At 37.9% G+C, this 19,049-nt stretch overlaps 1 non-coding gene across 1 annotated transcript; it reads right to left on the reverse strand.

The window, feature by feature from the left end:
- Window positions 1–15,472: 15,472 nt before the first annotated feature.
- Window positions 15,473–15,579, reverse strand: LOC128295988 (small nucleolar RNA R71). Its single transcript, XR_008286536.1, has one exon. It is a non-coding gene; the product is annotated as a small nucleolar RNA R71 (small nucleolar RNA).
- Window positions 15,580–19,049: the final 3,470 nt, after the last annotated feature.

Raw genomic sequence — 19,049 nt, forward strand, 5'->3', positions numbered from 1 at the left:
AACTAGTTGATTTATTGATTAAGCTCAAGGAGTTAAAGAAGGAGAATCAAGCAAGGGAAAGGCGAAGGTCATCGAGTAGCCGATTTAGACTATTTTTACCCAACACAAGGTAAGTCATTAAGCATATATTTGATATTGCTTAAATGATTGTAATATCTATGCAATTGTGTTTAATGAGATGAAATATATACAAATGTATGTGTATGAAAAGATGATAATGTTGAACGTAAAAGATAGTGAAATGTGTAGGAAGTTTGCTTGGCACTAAGTGTGCGAGAAATAGATGTGTACGGTGATTTAGATTGGCACCGAAAAAGCGAAGCTTGTAATGTACGGCACTAAGTGTGCGAGTTTGGACTATATGGCACTATGTGTGCGGGCTTGAATCATATGGCACTAAGTGTGCGTGATTGAGTATTAAGCACTATGTGTGCGAACTCTACACATATCTCCGATTGAACATTTATATGGAGGCGTGACTTTATCGAGATGAGTATGGACAATGGAAAGAGTAAGTACCTTGAGTTCATGGCTAATAGATGCTATGTTCATGCTCGGGTGGAGTTGGTAAGATTTAAATCTATGTGATGATTTCAATTGCATTCCCGTAAATAAGGTATCGTGGAATAGATGAAAGTTCATTTGATTGCATGATTGTTGCGGAAATGAAATGATGTATGGAAATTGCTTCAAATATCCTATTGAACAAGATATGAAATGTAAATGTATGACTTGGTATGAGATTGATCCGAAAGATCAAAGGAACTATGGAAATTCTTTGTAGTAATCTTGAGTAAGACATTGAGTTTTTTGTTTAACCATGACCGAAGTTGAAAGGGGCATGATTGTGATGTATTCACCATGATGCATTCATGAGCATGGTTTATGCTTCTTGCATGTTAGTTAAAAATTTGTGTTTTGGATGGTTATGGATACCTTGAAATTGACCTTACACTTATAAGTGTATATATGTTTGCACATGATGTTTTGGTTATGAAGAAAGTGATAAATATGTTTCTTTAAAGGAGAAATTTGTTGAAGAATGGTTGTGAAATTTGCATGTACATTCGGCCTAGTGCATGTATAGTATGAAAACCTTGAAATTATTGTTGATTTGGTGCAAGTATGACTAAGTATAATCGGCCATATGAGTGCTTGATGCTATGTTATAATTAATGAGCTCAAGTGTGTGAATATAATTGTGTGCTGGCCTTATAAGGGCTAAGTACCTTGGATTCCCTTTGATATTCAAACGACTAAATCAATTTACTTGTTAACATAAAGCTCGAGAGCTTAGAGGGCCACAATTGGATAAGGGAAGGAAAAGTGATCGAATAGCCGTTGAAGCCGTTCGACAACATCCGAGGTAAGTCCTCAAGAAATGACCCTACTCGAATTATGTGAAATGAAATATGGATGTGTAATGATTATTGATTTATGTGTATGAGTATTTGAATGATACCAGGCTAAGTCCGAAGGCGATTATGCTAGTGATATGTTTGTGTTTGAGCCTTACTAACGAAAAGCGAAACATGGATGTGTAATGACTATTGATGTATGTGTGTGCATGAGCAATTAAATGATATCCGGCTAAGTCCGAAGACATTTATGCTAGTAGTTAAATCCGAGTTAAGACCGAAGGCAATTATGCTAGTGACTAAATCGGGCTAAGACCAAGGCATTCGTGCAAGTTGTTAAATCGGGCTAATACCGAAGGCATTTGTGCAAGTCGTTCTATCCGGGCTAAGACCAAGGCATTCGTGCATGTGGTTATATCCGGTTGTATTCAAGAAGCTTGGGCTGAAGGTGAGCGTTGGTTCTGTAATAAATTTAATTAATACGCTCGAAAAGCCCAAAGGATAAGGTATGTTTATATGTGCATTGGAAAAGTCGATATGTTTGAGTAACATTCATTCAATCGACTAACGAATTTTCAGCTATTGAATTGGTTGATATCTTGTGAAAGTATACAATGATGAAGTGTGATGACTTTAAAACGACCCTAGTCGGAATGTGGTTTCGGGACCACAAAACCGAGGCATAAAAATAATTTGATATTTATTTTGATGCCTATAATATGTGTTAACTCATGTGTGACATTTTGATGCTTTAATTTAGAGTTATAAATGTGAATTTCACTAGAAAGGACCTAGTAGAAAACTTTGAAAGTATGATGGGGAAATGTATGATGACTAATTAAAGCATGCATGCAAAACAATGGCCTTGCATGTCAAATACCCCCTTTTTACAAGTGATGGCCGGCCATGACAAGGGAGTATGGGCTAAACATGTCATGAAACATGTTTTGTTGGTGCATTAGGGGGAAACAATAAACAAATAAGCATGGGTAGTAAAGAAAGAAAAAAAACGTGTGTGTGAGTGAAACCCCCCCATTGCCGTATATGGAAGAAAAGAAAAGAAAAAAATTTTGCTCATCCATTTCATTCTCTCTTGACCGAAAATACTAGAGGGGAAGGGAGGAATTTTGCTTCATGCTTGGGTTGGAAGAGGATTAGGAAGAGGTTTGGCTATATTTGCATCAAGATTAAGGTATGTTTGATGTTGTGCCATAAGATTCATGCATGTTTTGGTTGCTAACTTGATGTTCTTATTAGCCCATGGTTCAAATCTTTATTATATCATGGGGATGGTATTTGGCCAAGGTGGATTTTGAGTTAATGCCATTGCATGTTAAATATGAAGCTTGATGATGATACATGTGATGGTGGATTGAGGACTCTTAGATTTTCTTTGAGCATTTTGAATGATATACTAAGTTCTTTGTGTAATCGTGACCAAAATTATGGTGTTGTGATGTATTCGCCATGGTACATCCCAAGTGTGATTTACTCTTTGCATGGAGAGTAAGATTTGTGTTTCGAAATCATGTTCATGTTTAGTTACAATCAACTTGAGATTCGGCTCTAGCATACATATATGTATATATGTTTGAGCATGATGTATTGGTATGACGTATATACTATCTTAAGGTATATACTTATTTATGATGATGTTTTGGTTATGAAGGAAATGATAGATGTGTATTGAGTTACAATATGGGAAGGTATTAGTTAGTAATGTATGCTGTTTTTGTGTGGTAATAAGTGCATAAATGGTCTCAACATGGACATGTATATTCGGCCACATGAAGGGAAATTGGTGAGCATGTATTCGGTTAGAGGCAACCATATTGAAGCCTTATCTTGGCTTAGATTGTTGACTAAATGGGTAATAAGTGAGGATGGTTGCCGAATATACAAACATACATATGCATGTGTAATTGAATTATGAATGTTTAGCAAGATAGTTAAACTAGTTGATTTATTGATTAAGCTCAAGGAGTTAAAGAAGGAGAATCAAGCAAGGGAAAGGCGAAGGTCATCGAGTAGCCGACTTAGACTATTTTACCCAACACAAGGTAAGTCATTAAGCATATATTTGATATTGCTTAAATGATTGTAATATCTATGCAATTGTGTTTAATGAGATGAAATATATACAAATGTATGTGTATGAAAAGATGATAATGTTGAACGTAAAAGATAGTGAAATGTGTAGGAAGTTTGCTTGGCACTAAGTGTGCGAGAAATAGATGTGTACGGGATTTAGATTGGCATCGAAAGTGTGCGAGCTTGTAATGTACGGCACTAAGTGTGCGAGTTTGGACTATATGGCACTATGTGTGCGGGCTTGAATCATATGGCACTAAGTGTGCGTGATTGAGTATTAAGCACTATGTGTGCGAACTCTACACATATCTCCGATTGAACATTTATATGGAGGCGTGACTTTATCGAGATGAGTATGGACAGCGGAAAGAGTAAGTACCTTGAGTTCATGGCTAATAGATGCTATGTTCATGCTCGGGTGGAGTTGGTAAGATTTAAATCTATGTGATGATTTCAATTGCATTCCGTAAATAAGGTATCGTGGAATAGATGAAAGTTCATTTGATTGCATGATTGTTGCGGAAATGAAATGATGTATGGAAATTGCTTCAAATATCCTATTGAACAGTATATGAAATGTAAATGTATGACTTGGTATGAGATTGATCCGAAAGATCAAAGGAACTATGGAAATTCTCAATAAGTGGTTTGAAGTATGTTAACACCTCGTGTTCGACTCGTGACGGTCTCGGGTTCGGGTGTTACAATTTTATTGGTATCGAGCTATGGTTTAGTCGGTTCTAGGACTACCGTAAGGCGTGTGAGTCTAGCTATACATGCCAATGTGTTAGTGCTTAAAATGTGATGACTTTTGACGGTTGAAATTTTTGTTTTGATTAGCAAATGGAACCGGGGTAGAGACCCTTGGCGGATGATGTTGAAAGTGTAGCGGCTGCTCCTACATAAGGGACACCGCTGTTGAGCCTCGATCATCCGCGAATAATCAAAATGAAGGGGCGAAACAAGCCTTCTTCACCATGATGAACGAGTGGTTCGCGTATTATGCCCGAACCAATCCGGCTGTCCAACCATTCCCAAATATAAATAATCCACCCCAAGAGCCCGTAATGCCATCGATTCTTCGATCCGTGAGGTCGAGTAAACCACCGTGGACTTGATTAGAAGCGTGCAATGAGGAGTTTAAGGCCATAGTTCGATGATGCCGAAAGGGTGAGTTACGCTTGATAACACCATTAGAGTGTTTGATGAACTGTCATGCACACCCGATGAATGTCTTAAGTGTGCTATATCCTTGTTGCGAGACTCAGCCTACTATTGGTGGAGGACCTTAATTTCCATAGTCCCAAAGGAACAAGTTACTTGGGATTTCTTCCAAACGAATTTCGAAAGAAATACATTAGTCAACAGTTCATCGATCAAAAGTGTAAGGAATTCTTGGAGCTCAAGCAAGGTCGTATGACATGATCGAATCTGAACATGAGTTCGTAAGACTTAGTCGGTATGCTCGGGAGTGTGTGGTGATGAGGTTGCTATGTGCAAAAGATTTGAAGAGGATTGAATGAAGAGTTAAAGCTACTGGTGGGTATTTTGGAGATAAAAGAATTTGTAACACTAGTTGAACGAGCCTGCAAGGCGGAAGAGCTCGGAAGGGAGAAGAGGAAGGCTGAATTTGAAGCTAGAGATTATCATAAAAGATCGACGGGCAAGGCTCCATTTTCTGTAAAGAAGTTCGGAGAGGACACAAATAAGTCGAGGGCATTGCGGGGATTTCCATTAGAGCACGACCATCGATGGGCTCACGAGCTACCTCGGTAGCTAGTGTGGGCAATAATCGTCAAGAAAAGCCGAATGCCCCCAATGTGGAAGACAACACATAGGTGAATGTTGGGGTAAGTGCATTAATAGGGCTGTTATGGATGCGATTCGAGGACCACTTCATTAGAGATTGCAGAGCTAGATGAGAAGAATAAGATGCAAGGTGCAAGATCTAGTGGGACGACGGCTAGAGGTAGACCCCGAGGATTTCGAGGAGGTAGGGGTGGTAATTAGAGAGGGTCTCGATACGGTTGTTCGATCCGAGACTCGTGCTCTGCTAGAGCATATGCTATCCGCATACGAGAGGAGGCATCCTCCCCGACGTTATCATTGGTACTTTCACTCTCTTTGATACTAGTGTGATTGCATTGATTGACCCGGCTCTACTCATTCATATGTATGTGAAACCTTAGCATCCAAGAAGACTCTACCTGTTGAGTCTCTCGAGTTCGTAATTCGGTGTCAAATCCCTTGGGTCGTTACGTCTTTGGTCGACAAAGTGTGTAAGAAATGCCCCTAGTCATTCGAGGTTCTGTTTTTCCGCGGACTTGATGCTTTTGCCGTTCGATAAATTTGATGTTATTCTTGGGTTGGATTGGTTGACCGTGCATGATGTGGTTGTGAATTGCAAAAGCAAGACTATTGATTTGAGATGCGCAAATAACGAGATGATCCGAGTTGAGTCTACGGACTTGAAGGGGTTGCCAGCTGTAATATCATCAATGTTGGCCCAGAAATATGTAAGAAAAGGGTGCGAAGCATACCTTGCGTATGTACTTGATGATAAGGAGTTAGAAATAAAACCCGAATCTGTGCCGGTGGTTTGTGAATACCCGGATGTTTTTCCCGAAGAATTACCGGGTTTGCCACCTGTTCGGGAGATAGAGTTTGGTATTGAGCTTGTACAGGACCACACCGATTTCGATAGCTCGTATCGTATGGCACCAACGGAATTAAAGGAGTTGAAAGCTCGATTGCAAGAGTTGGTGGATAGAGGTTTTGCTCGCTTGAGTTTTTCACCTTGGGGTGCACTAGTGTTGTTTGTGAAAAAGGACGGAACCATGAGGTTGTGCATCGACTATCGTCAACTTAATAAAGTGACAATAAAGAACAAATATCCATTACCGCGTATCGATGATTTGTTCGATCAACTGAAGGGAGCCTAAGTGTTTTCAAAAATAGATTTGAGATCGGGCTATTATCGATTCATAATCCGAGATTCGGATATACCCAAACCGCCTTGAGCGAGATATGGTCACCACGAATTCTTAGTGATGCCGTTTGGGCTCACTAATGCCCTGCGGTATTTATGGATTTGATGAATCGGATCTTCAGATCATATTTGGATCGGTTCGTAGTGGTGTTCATTGGCGACATCTTGGTCTATTCAAGAGATGAGACCGAACATGCGAGCACCGAGATTAGTGTTGCAAATTTTACGGGATAAGCGATTATATGCTAAGTTCACAAGTGTGAGTTACGGTTAAGAGAGGTTAGCTTCTTGGGTCATGTGGTATCTCGATCGGGTATTTGAGTCGACCGAGTAAAATTTTAACTATACTTAACTGGAAGCCTCCAGAAATATTAACGAGGTTCGGAGCTTTTTGGGACTTGGGTTACTCTACCGACGGTTTGTAAAAGGATTCTCGATGATAGCCACACTCATGACTTAAAGCGCTTGGAAGGATGTCAAGTTTGAATAGACGGAAAAGTGTCGAAAAGTTTCGATCAATTGAAAACTCATTTAACTGAAGCTCCGGTTTAGTGCAGCCGAATCGGCAAAGAGTTTGTCATTTATAGTGACGCCTCCCTACTTAGGTTAGGTTGCATATTAATGCAAGAAGGTCGAGTTGTGGCCTCACGCGTCGAGACAATTGAAGCCACATGAGAAAAATTATTCGACCCATGATCTCGAATTGGTCGCCATCGATTCGCCTTAAAGATATGGCGACATTACTTATTTGGTGAGAAGTGCCATGTGTATTCGGATCACAAAAGTCTCAAATATTTGATGACTCAAAGAGACTTAAATCTGCGACAAAGACGTTGGCTCGAGTTGTTAAAAGATTACGAGCTTGTCATTGATTATCACCCGAGAAAGGCTAATGTGGTTGCGGACGCCTTAAGCCGGAAATCACTGTTTGCTTTACGAGCAATGAATGTACACTTGTCTATTCTACCCGACAATGTGTTAGTAGCCGAATTAAAGGCCAAACCATTGTTGACTCATCAAATTCGTGAAGCTCAGAAAGTTGATGATGAGTTGGTTGCAAAACGAATTTGAGTGTGTTCGAACAAGGAATCGGAGTTTCATATTGGTGATGACGATTGTTTGAGGTTCGAAGTCGTCTGTGTGTTCCAAAGAATTGAACTTATTTCAATGATTCTGAACGAAGCCCATTGTAGCCGAATGGCAATCCACCCGGAGAATCGAAGATGTACAACGATTTGAAACGACGGTTTTGGTGGCATGGTATGAAACGAGACATCTCCGACTTTGTTTGAGATGTTTAATATGTCAACAAGTGAAAGCGGAACATCAAGTGCCTTCAGATTACTTCACCGATTACGATACCGAGTGGAAATGGGATCAAGTCACAATGGACTTTGTGTCCGGACCGCCATTGTCGTGAGCAAGAAGGATGCGATTTGGGTTGTTGATAGATCGACTAAGTCGGCTCACTTTATCCCGTCGCGTCACGGACTTTTCATTGAATAAACTAGCTGAATTGTATGTTTCTCGATTGTGAGATTACACGGGTACCGATTTACGTGGTGTCGGATAGAGATCCGAGGTTCACCTCGCGATTTTGGAAGAGATTGCAAGAAGCTTTAGGTACCAAGTTGCATTTCAGCAGCGCCTTTCACCCCAAACCGATGGTCAATCCGAGCGGATAATTCGGATACTTGAGGATATGTTGAGATGTTGCATCCTCGAGTTCGATGGTTCATGGAACGGTACTTACCTTTGATTGAATTCGCCACAACAATAGTTTTCAATCAAGTATTAAGATGGCGCCTTACGAGGCCTTGTACGGGCGTAAATGCCGTACACCATTGTTTTGGACCGAGCTCGGTGAGAACAAAATTTTTGAGTGGATTTGATTAAAGATCTTTGAATGAAAGTAAAAGTAATCCGTGAAAATCAAGATAGCCTCCGATCGTCGAAGTCGATGCGGATCTGAAACAAAAGACATTGAGTATCAAGTGGGAGATAAAGTGTTTCTTAAAGTTTCGCTTGGAAAAAGATACTCGATTTGGCCGTAAAGGCAAATTGAGCTGAGGTTCATCGGGCCATATGAGATATCCGAACGAGTCGGTCCAGATTATGTATCGTTTGATTTTGCCCCCGAACTTGAAAAGATTCACGACGTCTTTCATGTTTCATTGCTTGACGCTATAGGTCTGATCCGTCGCACGTAATTAGTCCATCGAGGTTAAAATTCAAGCCGATATGAGTTATGAAGAAGAACCGATTCGTATCCTAGCTCGTGAAGTGAAGGAGTTGCGAAACAAAAGGGTTCCGTTAGTAAAAGTGTTATGGCTCAAACACGGGATGGAAGAAGCTACTTGGGAACCCGAGAACTCTATGAAGGAGCGATACCCAAACCTATTTACCGGTAAGATTTTCGGGGACGAAAATTTCTTAAGTGGGGGAGAGTTGTGACAGCTTTAAAACGACCCTAGTCGGAATGTGGTTTCGGGACCACAAAACCGAGGCATAAAAATAATTTGATATTTATTTTGATGCCTATAATATGTGTTAACTCATGTGTGACATTTTGATGCTTTAATTTAGAGTTATAAATGTGAATTTCACTAGAAAGGACCTAGTAGAAAACTTTGAAAGTATGATGGGGAAATGTATGATGACTAATTAAAGCATGCATGCAAAACAATGGCCTTGCATGTCAAATACCCCCTTTTTACAAGTGATGGCCGCCATGACAAGGAGTATGGGCTAAACATGTCATGAAACATGTTTTGTTGGTGCATTAGGGAAACAATAAACAAATAAGCATGGGTAGTAAAGAAAGAAAAAAACGTGTGTGTGAGTGAAACCCCCATTTGCAGTATATGGAAGAAAAGAAAAGAAAAAATTTTGCTCATCCATTTCATTCTCTCTTGACCGAAAATACTAGAGGGGAAGGGAGGAATTTTGCTTCATGCTTGGGTTGGAAGAGGATTAGGAAGAGGTTTGGCTATATTTGCATCAAGATTAAGGTATGTTTGATGTTGTGCCATGAGATTCATGCATGTTTTTGGTTGCTAACTTGATGTTCTTATTAGCCCATGGTTCAAATCTTTATTATATCATGGGGATGGTATTTGGCCAAGGTGGATTTTGAGTTAATGCCATTGCATGTTAAATATGAAGCTTGATGATGATACATGTGATGGTGGATTGAGGACTCTTAGATTTTCTTTGAGCATTTTTGAATGATATACTAAGTTCTTTGTGTAATCGTGACCAAAATTATGGTGTTGTGATGTATTCGGCCATGGTACATCCCCAAGTGTGATTTACTCTTTGCATGGAGAGTAAGATTTGTGTTTCGAAATCATGTTCATGTTTAGTTACAATCAACTTGAGATTCGGCTCTAGCATACATATATGTATATATGTTTGAGCATGATGTATTGGTATGACGTATATACTATCTTAAGGTATATACTTATTTATGATGATGTTTTGGTTATGAAGGAAATGATAGATGTGTATTGAGTTACAATATGGAAAGGTATTAGTTAGTAATGTATGCTGTTTTTGTGTGGTAATAAGTGCATAAATGGTCTCAACATGAACATGTATATTCGGCCACATGAAGGGAAATTGGTGAGCATGTATTCGGTTAGAGGCAACCATATTGAAGCCTTATCTTGGCTTAGATTGTTGACTAAATGGGTAATAAGTGAGGATGGTTGCCGAATATACAAACATACATATGCATGTGTAATTGAATTATGAATGTTTAGCAAGATAGTTAAACTAGTTGATTTATTGATTAAGCTCAAGGAGTTAAAGAAGGAGAATCAAGCAAGGGAAAGGCGAAGGTCATCGAGTAGCCGACTTGGACTATTTTACCCAACACAAGGTAAGTCATTAAGCATATATTTGATATTGCTTAAATGATTGTAATATCTATGCAATTGTGTTTAATGAGATGAAATATATACAAATGTATGTGTATGAAAAGATGATAATGTTGAACGTAAAAAGATAGTGAAATGTGTAGGAAGTTTGCTTGCACTAAGTGTACGAGAAATAGATGTGTACGGTGGCGAGATTGGCACTCGAGTGTGCGAGCTTGTAATGTACGGCACTAAGTGTGCGAGTTTGGACTATATGGCACTATGTGTGCGGGCTTGAATCATATGGCACTAAGTGTGCGTGATTGAGTATTAAGCACTATGTGTGCGAACTCTACACATATCTCCGATTGAACATTTATATGGAGGCGTGACTTTATCGAGATGAGTATGGACAGCGGAAAGAGTAAGTACCTTGAGTTCATGGCTAATAGATGCTATGTTCATGCTCGAGGTGGAGTTGGTAAGATTTAAATCTATGTGATGATTTCAATTGCATTCCCGTAAATAAGGTATCGTGGAATAGATGAAAGTTCATTTGATTGCATGATTATTGTGGAAATGAAATGATGTATGGAAATTGCTTCAAATATCCTATTGAACAGTATATGAAATGTAAATGTATGACTTGGTATGAGATTGATCCGAAAGATCTAAGGAACTATGGAAATTCTCAATAAGTGGTTTGAAGTATGTTAACACCTCGTGTTCGACTCCGGCGACGGTCTCGGGTTCGGGGTGTTACATGAAGTGTGAAGTAAGTATGATTATGTGAATGTGTATTAATGAAATGATTCATTTGGCTATGTGAATGTAATGCGTTAGTTAAAGCTGATTTTATTGCTTGAGACTTACTAAGCATAAAAATGCTTACCCCGTTGCTTTGGCTCTCTGCTTTATAGATTTTGTTCGTTAGCGATCGGATACGGGATCATTGAAGTCAAAGTCATCCACACTATCAAAGCCTCCATTTTGGTATAATTTTGGTTGAACTTTGAAATGGCATGTATAGGACTACTCCTTGTTGGTTCAAATGTGTTGTGATGTACATGTGTACGGCCATGCGAAAATGGCTCGTAGAAGTAAAGTACGAACTTAGACCATTTGTGATTTGTATATATATATATGGTTTCATGATGTGATTATGGATTGGAAATGGGAGTGTTGGTCACATGATCAGCCATTGGAATGGCTAAAAATGATCATAGGTGAACCTATGTATGGCAAGACTAGTTGGTTCATGGAGACTCCAAAATAGGTAAGACCTACCTTAAAAACAGGTGCTGCCAGCTGCAGTGACGGGAATGTGAAAAATCACCAAAAATTGTAGGGATGGTATTAAATAGTGAAAGAATTATGTAAATGAACCTTGATGAGTCTACTTTCATATGGAAGAAACGAAACGGTCATAGGAGTTACGTGTTAAGAGATATTAAAGTTATCGTGAGACAGGGCCAGAACGGTTTCTGGGTCCCCTGTTGCGACTTTGAAAATTTACCATAAATTATACAGAATGAATTAGAAGTCATGCCTAATATGTGAAGATTCCTTTTTGAGTCTAGTTTCATTAGAAACAAACGGCATCAGTATTGAAACCCTGTACAGAGAGATATTCAAGTTGTAACGCGCGAAGGTCAGTGTAGTTGACCCCTGTAACATGGGTGACTTTAACTAATAAACTGTACCAATTGGGCCGACCAAAAATTCTAGAAATAAATCCATGGATGGATATATGAGTCTAAATTCATGGAAAATTTACGGAATCAGTTTCTGAGTTGTGAAACTCGAGATATTCTTTTTTTAAGGCGACAGCAACGCAGTTTTCCAGCTTGCCTGGAATGTCAAATTGGTCGGTGCCATAAGTGGTTTTGGCTTGTTAACCCCTCGTGTCCGACACCGGCAACGGTCTCGGGTTCGGGGTGTTACACCGAGCAAGTGGCTGGAGTCAACGATCTAAAAATAGAGAAACATAACAAATGGAGTAAGCTTCCATAAGCTTAGTAAGTTTTAAGCAATGTAAACAATTAAATTCAATTATAAATCGATCAATCAAATTCTCAAGTGACATTTCTTAGATATATTGCCATTTGGCCGAATATATATACAAACATTTAACGTATATTTAGCATATTAACTTCACTTGAATCTGAATGCATATAACATAAGTAAATCAAATATTTTCACATAACTTCACATTTTGGCCGAATGTATCAGGATCATATACATATAGTCTTAATACTTATTCACATATACATCATATTACATACTTGGGATTCAATCCCAATCAAGCTCATATAAGTACAAGATACATACCTGGCCAACTTAAGGTATTATACGATTTCAATTGTCATTTTATCACGAAGTCTCAAAATCTTAGATTTATATCAAATCACCGGCAATTAGCCTGCTAGGTTTAACACCCGAATTCATCACCAACACAAAGCCTGCTAGACTTTAAGTCTGAACTCATTCACTGGCATTACGGTTGCTAGGCTCGAAGCCTAATATTAACTCACTGGCATTATAGCCTGCTAGGCTCGAAGCCCGATATTAACTCACCGGCATTATAGCCTGCTAGGCTCGAAGGCCCGAATAGTACCGTACGATAATCAAATCAACAAGTTCCATATAACATAATCATATCAATTAGGTACTAGCATCATTTGAACATATATAATTATACATCTCAAACACTTTTCTTTCATCTCATTTTCACACTTAGCATTCGATAGCTTATGTATAACATTTCGCTCACATTCATTTCAAACTTATCATTCTATTATAAAAGCACATTGCATATTTACCAACATGTTATACTTGCCATTAGACCATATAAGCATGATACAATACACCATTGTTTCATCTTTAACATTCGGCTAAATCCATACCTTACAAGGAATACCTAATTCACATAATATATCAAATTATAATCAATTGTTATTTACGTTTGATTACTTAAAACTTACCTCTGATGTTGTCAAATGATTACACCGGCTATTCGATTACTTTCTCCTTTCCCCTATCCAAATTTGGTCCTCTAAGCTCTTGAGCTAAATCAAACAAATTTACTTCTCAATCAAACACATATATACGACAACCATATACATTTCAAAAACCCATTCATTCGTATCATTTGTCCATATATTATCTTCTAGCATATTCGGTCATTAGAGCGACCTATTTAACTTTCAAGCATTCATTTCTAATTTCAATTAAACAATGCCGAATGCCATTAACTACTAATGCAACACACACACATATGCATAAAATTCATCCATACATAACCTATAGCCCATTCGGCCATTCATCACTCAAACCTATCAACGCTTCATATCAAACTTCCTTGACCGAATACACATATAAGCACATAATGCACATTTAGCATTTTTATTTACTTCATGATACATTCGACCTTGGCATAATTTTATTAAAAATCCCTATTAGCCACTTCACAAATCAATTATATCATCTACTTAATATTTCATAACTTATCATGCTAGCCGAATATTATTTATTCAAGTTCTCATTCGGCCATAGCACACACAACATGTTTTCCGATTTTCCCACTTAACATCTAATGCACATATATGCTCATTTGTCTAGCTCAACTTCACCTATCTACCATTACTCATAAAAAGAACATGAAACAACAACCATTTCCTTCAATTCAATTCATGACCGAATGCTCACAACACAACAATTTTCAAAATTTAAACATGGGTTAACTAAGCAATGCTTTGACCATGCTAATTTCACAACAGTATCAAGAAACTACATGGAACATACCTTTGAATCATGCTAAGTAAATGACCGAATGTGCTTGAGCTTTTTCCTCTCTTTTTCTCTTAATTTCGGCTATGAAGAACAAAGACGAACAAGCTTTGTCCTTTTCAGCATTTTGTTATTTTATTTATCTTTATTTTATAATATAAAGCCATTAAATATTATAATTCTAATTTAAAATGCATATATTGTTTATCATCATCATTATGGTCGGCCACTACAAATTAAAGTGGGAAATTTGACATGCAAGTCCACCAATTTTAAACCATAAAATATTTGGCCATTACAAATTAATCTATCACATTTTCAAAATTTCTCACATAAGTCTTATTTAATAATTTCACATACAAATGACAAAATCAAAGCATGAAATTTTCACACATGCACTTTCACATATAATAAGCGTAGAATATAACATTTAATTATTTTTGTGACTCAATTTTGCAGTCCTGAAACCACTTTCCGACTAGGGTCAAATTAGGGCTGTCACACATTACTAGTACTTTTAGTTCCTTTGGGTTTGACAATCCTGTCTTGCTAAAACTATACTACTGTTCGATAGGTACACTTGCCTACATCGTGATAATAGTTAGTTTCAAGAACGATTAATTATAAGTATTTAAAACCTGTCACACGAAAATCGCGATCAAGTTTTTGGTGCCGTTGCCGGGGAACTAAGATATTAGGAACGCTCAATTTTTATTACTTTAACCATTTATTTTTATTGCAATTTAATTTAATTTAATTTTTTATTATTTATTAATTTACTTTTTCTTTCTCTTGGCAGGTTTTTATAGTTTATGACTAGAAGAAACCCGTCAGGACCACTACTCTTTGACGAAAAAATCAATCGCACAATTTTTAGAAACCAAAGCGAAATAAGGCAAAGCTTACGATACATAGAGAACGAGCAAGAGGATGATACTCAACCCCCAACTGAAGAGATGGCTGAAAACCAAGACAATTAGCTACCTCCTGCAATTGCGGTTAATCAAAATCCTGCTCCACGCACTATGTATGATTATGCTAAACCTTCTTTAACAGGAGCTGAATCGAGCATAGTTAGACCTGTTGTAGCTGAAAATACTTTTGAACTAAAACCTTACAATATTCAAATGATACAACAATTTTTTCAGTTTGATGGTTTGCAGGATGAGGATCCCAACGCTCAGTTAGCAAACTTTATGGAACTATGTGATACATTTAAAATTAATGGTATTTCTGATGATGCCATTCATCTTTGGTTATTCCCTTTTTCATTGAGGAACAAAGCTAAACAGTGGTTGAACTCGTTACCATGAGGGTCAATTACTACTTGGGAGCAAATGACTGAAAAATTTTTACTAAAATATTTTTTGCCGGCTAAAACGGCTAAATTACGTAATGATATCTCTTCATTTGTGCAGATGGACTTAGAAACTCATTACGATGCATGGGAAAGATACAAGGACCTACTGAGAAGGTGCCCTCACCATGAGTTACTGCTTTGGCTTCAAGTTCAAACATTCCATAATGGCCTGAATCCTTCGATTCGACAAATGGTTGACGTAGCTGCTGGTGGAACCATCAATAATAAAACACCTAAAGATGCTTATGAGTTTATAGAGGAGATGTCACTGAATAACTATCAGTGGCAAGTCATGAGGGCAAAGCCAACAAAAACAACTGGTGTTTATAACGTCGATTCAGTCACCATGCTCTCTAATAAGGTAGAACTCTTGAATAAGAAAATTTATGGTTTTCTTAGTTCTTCACAGGTTCACCCAGTAATACAGTGCGAAGCAAGTGGAGGTGGATCAAGCAATTTGGAATACCAATATTATGGCCACAACATGGATAACGAGCAATTAAATTACATGGGTAATAATTCTCGATCTCAAAATAATCCATATAGTAACACTTACAATGTAGGTTGGAGGAACCACCCAAATTTCTCATGGGGAGGCCAACGAAACTAGAGACCACCTCCAGGCTACCAAAAACCACCCTACCAACAGGAAAAGAAGCCGAACCTTGAAGAGATGCTCTCAAAGTTTATATCGATGTTAGAAACTCATTTCCAAAATACCGAGATAGCACTTAAGAATCAACAAGCATCGATCCAAGGGATCGAAACTCAGATAGGCCAGCTGTCCAAACTAATCTCCGAATGACCACAAGGTAGCTTGCCAAGTAATACTAAACCCAACTCAAGGGAACATATCAACGCGATTAATGTTCAAGATTAAGAAGAATTCGTTGAATCTGAGCCAGAACCGAAGTAAGAAACTGTGGTGAGCAGAGATCAAGATGAGGTAGGTTATAATAAAAAATCACTGAATGTCGAATATAAACCTTGTGTGCCATACCCCAATATGACAAGGAAAGACTACTCAAATGAACAATTTTGTAAATTCCTTAAACTCTTAAAAAAATTACACATTAACTTACCATTTATTGAAGCTCTATCGTAGATGCCAAACGCAATAAAATTTTTAAAGGAGCTTTTAGCAAATAAGCAAAAGTTGGACGAGGAGTCACGTGTGGAGCTAAACGCAGTTTGCTCAGCTATTCTATAGATTAAACTACCCAACAAACTAAAAGATCCAGGGAGTTTTACAATTCCTGGCTTAATTGGTAGTTTAGATGTTAATAATGCATTCGCTGATTTAGGGGCTAGCATTAACGTCATGCCCTACAAAATGTTCAAACAATTAGGTCTTGAGAAACCCAAACAGACTAGGATGAGCATCCAATTAGCAGATAAAACTATAAGATTTCCTAGAGGTATTATTGAAGATGTGCTAGTTAAAATCGATAAATTTAAATTTCCCGTTGACTTCATTCTTTTAGACATAGAGGAGGATAGCAACACTCCTTTGATTTTAGGAAGGCCCTTTTTGGAAACTGCTAAAACGATTATTGATGTTGGCATAGGTGAGCTCACACTTCATGTGGTAAATGAAACAATCACATTTTCAGCTCGCAATTCTGGTAACACATCGAAAGTTGAAGGTGATTGTTTAAATCGTTCTACTAAAACTGACAATATGGTGCAACCTACTTTGTAGGAAATGAGTCTGAAGGAAGCACACGAGCCATTCTCAAGCAATAGTAGAGGACCTATTCATGAGGATCGAAGGCTACAAGTCGATGAGCTAGATGAATGGCGGACGCATAACCCGAGAACACATGATAAACCAAAACTACGCCAGAACGAGCTCAACACCTTTCCACATCAACATAAGGTTGGAGATAAAGTCTTATTAGATGCCGCAGATCCTTACATTGTCACTAGCACACCGAATGAAGAAATCCCTCTTACGGTACTTAGCATTTTCCCATTCGGTATAGTCGAGGTAAGTCATCCCAATTTCAGCACTTTTAAGGTAAACAACACCCATCTAAAACCTTATTTTGATAAGAATGATATCAAGAATGAGTATAAACTCCTTGAACCACCATGACCATTCAATAGAGAGGTAAGTCGAGCTTAGACTATAAATAAGCGCTTCTCGGGAGGCAACCCGAGTACTAACAATTTTAAATTATTTAAATTTTAATTTTTATACATCTAGGTCACTAACAGAGTCTTTGAAGCACAGGTTCCCAACTCCACACGGCCGATCACACGGCCGTGCGATATGGCCGTGCTAAAATAGGGTAAAAGTTATCTTTCCCAACACAAGATGCGATAAGTGGCCACGAGCGTGCGACCTGGCCGTGGTCAAATCTGCCAAATGAACATGGCGTGCAACACGCCCGTGTCTATCACCCGTGGACAACACTGTCAAAATAACATGAGCATGCGCAGCACTACACGACCGTGGGAGAAACGAACCACATCACACACGGTCGTGTAACATGATCATGTAGCCACACGGCCTAGACACAAGGGTGAGCCCGAAGGCCGTGTGATGACATCTCACTTCGAGACAAACATGGGCTGGACACAATCCACACGGGCATGCAAACTGGCCGTGCCACTTTAAAAATTAGATTATCTATCTTATTTTATTTGTATTTTATTAATTTTTGAAGATTATTTTATTTTTAAACACGACTTATCTTTATGATTACTATCAAATTATTCCCCCAATTCTCCTTTTGTCCTTCAGAATCATGTTTGTCCTCCAACAACTCGCTCTCGCTAATCCAAGAATTTCATGCATTTTTAACTTAGGAAGTTTCACTTTTCTCCCTATCTTATGAACTTTCACTTACATTTGTAAAAATATCTATCTTTGTACATTGAGTATAATGTACATCTTAAGTGTGGGGGAGTATTCATTTCATTATCAGAAAAATCTCTGAATGACTGCCTCGTTCTCTTGAAAAGCTCTCATATCATATTTAGGATAAAGTTTGATTGCTTTATGATTTTTATTGATATATCTTGAATTAAAACATAGGCATTTATGCATTGATTGTTTAAACATTAAGACATTAGAGAATCAAGAATGATAAGTTGATTTTTAAGAATTTAAAATTTTAGGTTGTTTCCCCAAAGTTTACGTATTACTTTGAGTTAGAATTCACAAGTTTTAAACATCAGAAAGCCATAATTCTTGTGAGATTTTTGAGCCTTTTGAGCATCTATTAATTCTTTCATGCTCACTTTTATTATTGCTTTGAGTGTGTCAGTATTGAACTGTTATTCTAGAACTAGCTTGATTATGCATGTCAAGACCACACCATTTGATTTGATATGTCAAAATGATTAAGGCACTTAGGATTAACTCACTCATGCCATGAAAAGCCTACCTCCACGATTAACCCCTAGTGAACCCCTTTGAGCCTAACAGGCCATTTCTTGTATTACCGTTAATATTAACCCTTAACCCATTATTGTTGAAATCCCCTAAATTAAATTTGATCCCTATTTTTGTCGAGATTTGAATTGAAATAGTTACTCAGCTATGTCTTGTTATTAATAGTTAGTCTATGTTATTTAACTTGTTCTTAAAAAAA

Source organism: Gossypium arboreum, chromosome 7 (assembly GCF_025698485.1).
Source record: "Gossypium arboreum isolate Shixiya-1 chromosome 7, ASM2569848v2, whole genome shotgun sequence".
Lineage (NCBI taxonomy): Eukaryota > Viridiplantae > Streptophyta > Magnoliopsida > Malvales > Malvaceae > Gossypium > Gossypium arboreum.